The sequence below is a fragment of the Chiloscyllium punctatum genome, chromosome 3, assembly GCF_047496795.1.
Source record: "Chiloscyllium punctatum isolate Juve2018m chromosome 3, sChiPun1.3, whole genome shotgun sequence".
Lineage (NCBI taxonomy): Eukaryota > Metazoa > Chordata > Chondrichthyes > Orectolobiformes > Hemiscylliidae > Chiloscyllium > Chiloscyllium punctatum.
Genome location: NC_092741.1, coordinates 139,291,304 through 139,297,360, shown reverse-complemented (window position 1 = coordinate 139,297,360; position 6,057 = coordinate 139,291,304).

Below are 6,057 nucleotides of genomic sequence, written 5' to 3'. Positions count from 1 at the left end.
AAAGAAAACCATATTGCTCTGTATAATGTTTTCTGAATCTTCATCAACACATTCTTTGTCTTGCCTTTCAGAGGTACTAGTGGCACCCTCCAATGGAGCCCCTCTGCATCAGCACCATCTCTGAGGAGGAGGACAGAACCCTTGGAGGGTATAGTGGCAAGACATTCACTTGCACTTTCCACCAACTCAGAGGCATTCCCCTCAGTGGATACCTTAGTGAGAGTAGACTTAGGGATATAGCCTGGCATTTGTCCACAGCAGAAGATGTGCTTGTGTACTCCTAAGTCACTTGTTTCACTTGTAGTGGGTCAGGCAGGGGAACATTAGGCAGCTATGTCAGAGGCCCTCAGTAGGCTGGAACCAATAATGGAGGAGTTTGTTCACATTCTCAGAACTACTGTGGGGCTTGCTGCCTCCAGGAAAGGGTGACAATTACCATGGAGACCCTGTTCCAGCAGAACACTCAGCAGTGGCCAGATGTGGACACAGACCTGAACTCCATAACTTTAGCTACGGGTACTAAGCAATAAAGGGAAAGCAACAGGAGGACAAGACACTCACTTGAGGTGTCCTTTCTCAAGGTGACACAGTAATGCCAGCAGGCTCCAAGAAGAGGAACGACAGATTGAAAGACAGACAGGCAGTTACCCTGGGTACATCCTCTCAGGATATTTCAGTGTGGCCTACCCCTCCATTTCCTCTCTGCATGTGAGCCCATTGGCCCCAGCAGGTCAGACTGAGAGGATGAGCCTACATCTGTGCAGGCGACTCTCAGCAGACCAGTAGTTTCTAGGCCCCTGAAAGGATTTGTGCTAAAGTCTTCAAAATGAGCAGTGTGCATTAGCAGCTGTGGGAGTCAACACTACACTGAGACACACTTGGAACGAGAGGAAAACGTCAACCTTCTGAGGACACGCTGGTGGCACAGGGGGTGTTCAACCATTGAATGTAATCTGCAGATTTATAAACATATATTCACGCACTGTTATAATATCTGTTTCAGTTTTATTGGCTTAATAGGGTGAGAGCATCCGACCTGCTGTGCTTTTCCAGCGTCACACTTTTCAACTCCTTAATAGGATGAGATAATGTTATTCAAAATGAAAGATGGAGAGCATCTTCAACCAGCAAAAGGAAGTGCTACATCTCAAACTCACTCAGTATCAGAAGTGTGTGACTGGAGAAAAGCTGATCCGTCAGGCAACCACACACTGAGATATTGGGATTGTGGGCAAGGTATTACAGATTACTCTTGGGGGTATCAACATCAATGAGAATATCTGGAAGAGGAGCGAGGGCTTAGGATGTCCCATTAGCAGACCTTGCATGCATAACTTGTGAGTGATCTTTCCTTCCTCCGTCTCATCATTATCCAACATAGCTCCACTTTGGTCACGAAGACCTGCATGCACATCTTGTGGGACTGATGGTAAAGTCTCGCTAAAACTACTCAGGGCATTAGTCAGACCACAGCTGGAAAACTATGAACTTTGATTCCTTAGGAAAGATATACTAGGATTTGAGGGAGACCAGAGAATGTCCATGGGGCTGATGCTGGTGATGGAGCGATTGTCTTATGAGGAAAGGTTGAGCAGGTCGGGCCTGTACTCTGTGGAGTTAAGAATGAGAGGCGACTTTACTGTAACATTCATAGGGGTCATGAGAGGTTGGGTTTTGAAAGATTGTTTCTACCTGTGGGAGAGTCTAGGACCAGCAGGCATAATCTCTGAATAAAGAGAGAGAGGAATTTCTTCATTCAGAGCACTGTGAATCTGGAATTATTTATCATAGACAATTGTCAAGGTATGTCATTCAATATATTCAAGGCTGAGATAGACAAATTTTTGATCAGTAAATGAATCAAAGGTTGAGGGAAAAGGCAGGAAAGTGAAGTTGAAGATGATCAGATTAGCCATGATCTCATTGAATGGGAGAGCAGACTTGATTGGCTGAATCTAGATTAGAGTGGTGCTGGAAAAGCACAGCAGATCAGGCAGCATCCGAGGAGCAGGAAAATCGACGTTTCAGGCAAAAGCCCTTCATCAGGAATAGAGGCAGGGATCCTCCGGGGTGGAGAGATAAATGGGAGGATGGTGAGGCTGGGAAGAAGGTAGCAGAGAATTGGCTGAATGTCTGCTTTTGCTGCCTGACCCTGTGGCACGGGGAAAGGTTTGAATTGATGGGCCTCTTGTAAAGAGAGGATTAGTGACTTGCCAGATGAGTTATGTCTGTGAAATGCCACAGAGATTCCGAATAACTCCCTGAAATTATTGGCTGGCTAATAATGGTGAAGACAATGGTTCCATTTAGGGTAACTAGGGTGGCATTGCCAGTCAGTATAGGAGCAAATCACTGCAGATGCAGGAGTCTGAACTGAAAACAATAAATGTTGGAAATCACAGCAGGTGAAGCAGCATCCATAGAGACAGTAAGCTAACGTTTCGAGTCTAGATGACTCTTCAGCAGAGCTGAAATAACTGGAGGGTCAGCATTTATGCAGTAGTTGAGGGGGAAGGGTTGGAGTGATGGGGGAGAAAGAGTATTGCCCACATGTCCTCGCTCCAGCAGCTGGCATAATTGTGATATAATGGCTTGTGACATCTAAGTTGTAACCTGCATTGGCTGTCAGTCATTTACAAATAGTTAATACTGTAGATAGACTGTGTTCTGTGTCAGAGCTTTCTTCCTCCTGGGGTCTTGTGGTGGATCTTGTCTTGCTGTATTTTCCTCTGGAGGCTGTGTGTGACAGGTGGTGGTGGGGGTTGTTGATGCTTCTTTCCATCAGTTGTCTCTGTCATCTTCTGCAACAGTCCCGCTCTCATGGTAGGACATCCCCAACCAATCACAGCCCACCCTCGATCTGATCTTTAAAATAGGAACTGGACTGATTTTGCTTGACTGTTGTTACTGACCCCAGCTATGCCTGTCTCTTTGTTGGCTATGTAGAACAGTTGATCTTCCGTAATTACACCGGCACCACTCCCCACCTCTTCCTCCGCTACATCGATGACTGCATTGGCGCCACCTCGTGCTCCCGCGAGGAGGTTGAGCAATTCATCAACTTCACCAACACATTCCACCCTGACCTTAAATTTACCTGGACTATCTCTGACACCTTGCTCCCCTTCCTGGACCTCTCCATCTCCATTAGTGACGACCGACTTGACACTGACATTTTTTACAAACCCACCGACTCCCATAGCTACCTGGATTACACCTCTTCCCACCCTATCTCTTGCAAAAATGCCATCCCGTATTCCCAATTTCTCTGCCTCCGCAGTATCTGCTCCCAGGAGGACCAGTTCCACCATAGGACACACCAGATGGCCTCCTTCTTTAGAGACCGCAATTTCCCTTCCCACGTGGTTAAAGATGCCCTCCAACGCATCTCGTCCACATCCCGCACCTCCACCCTCAGACCCCACCCCTCCAACCGTAACAAGGACAGAAATCCCCTGGTGCTCACCTTCCACCCTACCAACCTTCGCATCAACCAAATCATCCACCGACATTTCCGCCACCTCCAAAAATACCCCACCACCAGGGATATATTTCCCTCCCCACCCCTTTCTGCCTTCCGCAAAGACCATTCCCTCCGTGACTACCTCATCAGGTCCACACCCCCCTACGACCCACCCTCCCATTCTGGCACTTTCCCCTGCCACCGCAGGAACTGTAAAACCTGTGCCCACACCTCTTCCCTCACCTCTATCCAAGGTCCTAAAGGAGCCTTCCACATCCATCAAAGTTTCACCTGCACATCCACCAATATCATTTATTGTATCCGTTGCTCCCGATGTGGTCTCCTCTACATTGGGGAGACTGGGCGCCTCCTAGCAGAGCGCTTTAGGGAACATATCCGAGACACCCGCACCAATCAACCAAACCGCCCCGTGGCCCAACATTTCAACTCCTCTCCCACTCTGCCGAGGACATGGAGGTCCTGGACCTCCTTCACCGCCGCTCCCTCACCACCAGACGCCTGGAGGAAGAACGCCTCATCTTCCGCCTCGGAACACTTCAACCCCAGGGCATCAATGTGGACTTCAACAGCTTCCTCATTTCCCCTTCCCCCACCTCATCCTAGTTTCAAACTTCCAGCTCAGTTACTGTCTCCTTGACTTGTCCGACCTGCCTATCTTCTTTTCCACCTATCCACTCCACCCTCTCCTCCCTGACCTATCACCTTCATCTCCTCCCCCACTCACCCATTGTTCTCTATGCTACTCTCTCCCCACCCCCACCCTCCTCTAGCTTATCTCTCCATGCTTCAGGCTCACTGCCTTTATTCCTGATGAAGGGCTTTTGCCCGAAACGTCGATTTCGCTGCTCGTTGGATGCTGCCTGAACTGCTGTGCTCTTCCAGCACCACTTCCAGTATTTGGTTTTCAGCATCTGCAGTCATTGTTTTTACCTTGTTGTTACTGACCACTAAGCCATGGACTAGAAATAGCCCAGCAGCTGTACTGGCTGTGAAGATTCCCTGGCTGACTGCAATCCACCCTTACCTCACTGAGCATGGTCCTTTTCTTTTGCCTTTCACACATCACACTGTTCTTCAAGCATACGCAGTGTGTTTGGGATGAAAGCTACTGGTACAGGTTCGATATTGCACGAGGTCTGATATTGATGCAGCACCAGGCCTTGCACTGCCATGTCAGCCCCTTTTCTTCTTTACTGTTTCCTACAGGCAGCAGCTGCCTGCCTGTCCTGTGCTATAGTGCAACTGAGAAGAAGGTGGTGCATTGAGATTGGCCAGTTGAGTGTGTGACAATCCTATGGCTTCAATTGGTGTATTTTGTCCTGGTGTTTTTTTATGAAGAATGGTTGAGACAGAAGTGACAAGTGGTCTGCTCAAAGTAAATAAAGTAAACAGCTTGAGAGGCCTTGGGTTATTTTTTAAAGTTGGAATAACAGAAGCAGCATGAATGAATGGAGTCAAGTTCCCATAGAACCAAGGTTTTTTGTTAAGCTTTCAGTCACAGTTGCTGGGATCTTGAAGCTGGATGTGGAAGCTCTTATTCCTCTCTCTGTTTTCGCTAAAACTGGGTTCTCTTCCTGCTTCTAGAATTGCATGTGAAACAATCTGAATTTGCCTTTGCTAAAGGTGTGTTTATGGGACACTATTACATTGGATCAGTTAATTAGCAGTGGTTTATATATTGTTAAGTATTTTGATATTGTTACAGTTAAGCCAATTCTTTTCCAGTTTCATTTTATCTGTATTTTAACTGTAGTGTAAAAATAAAGTGTGTTTTGCTTAAAATTGAGTGGTTTAACCAATCAAATTACACCTGGAATGCAATGCCTTTATAACACTTACCTTTGAAATAAGAAAAGGTAGGGTCTAGACAATCTTCTTAATACATTTTGAGGGGTTTGGTCTGGTCCACAACAAGTGGAATAATCATCCAGGGAAACATTGAGCCTCAATCACCATCAATGTGTCTGCTGCAGTTCCAGTGATTCCAACAGAATCACAGACTTATTACAGTGAAAAATGAAGCCATACTGCACCAACTCTTCAAACAAGCATCATTACCCAGAACCAATCTTCTGCCTTCTCCTCATACCCTTGCACAGTATTTCTATGATGCAAATGTGATTGTGCCCTCTTCGGAGGGAGGACTTAATTGTGACAGTTTAACTCAATGGCGAGAATCAGATTTTTGGACTCTTTCCCCATTAAGTTATCTTGCTCAACATTATTATCAAGACCCAATTGAAGGGAAAATTCCACCCACTTGATCAAAATCTCTAAATCTGAATAAGGGATGCTTTGGTCCATCGATTCTACACAGGCTCTTTTAAATAGTAATCCAATTGGTCCCACACCTCATTCTTCCCCACAGCCCTGCAATTTCCTTTTCTTGCCACAAATTTACCTAATTCTCTTTTGACAGCCACATCCACCATGCAATCAGGTAGAACATTGCAAATCCTAGTCTCTCATGTAAGTAGGTTTCTTGTTGTGTTACCTCTAGTTCTTCTGCCAATCACCTTAAATGTGTACTCTTTGGTTAATGATCCTTCAGCTGTTGGAAACCATTCTCTTTT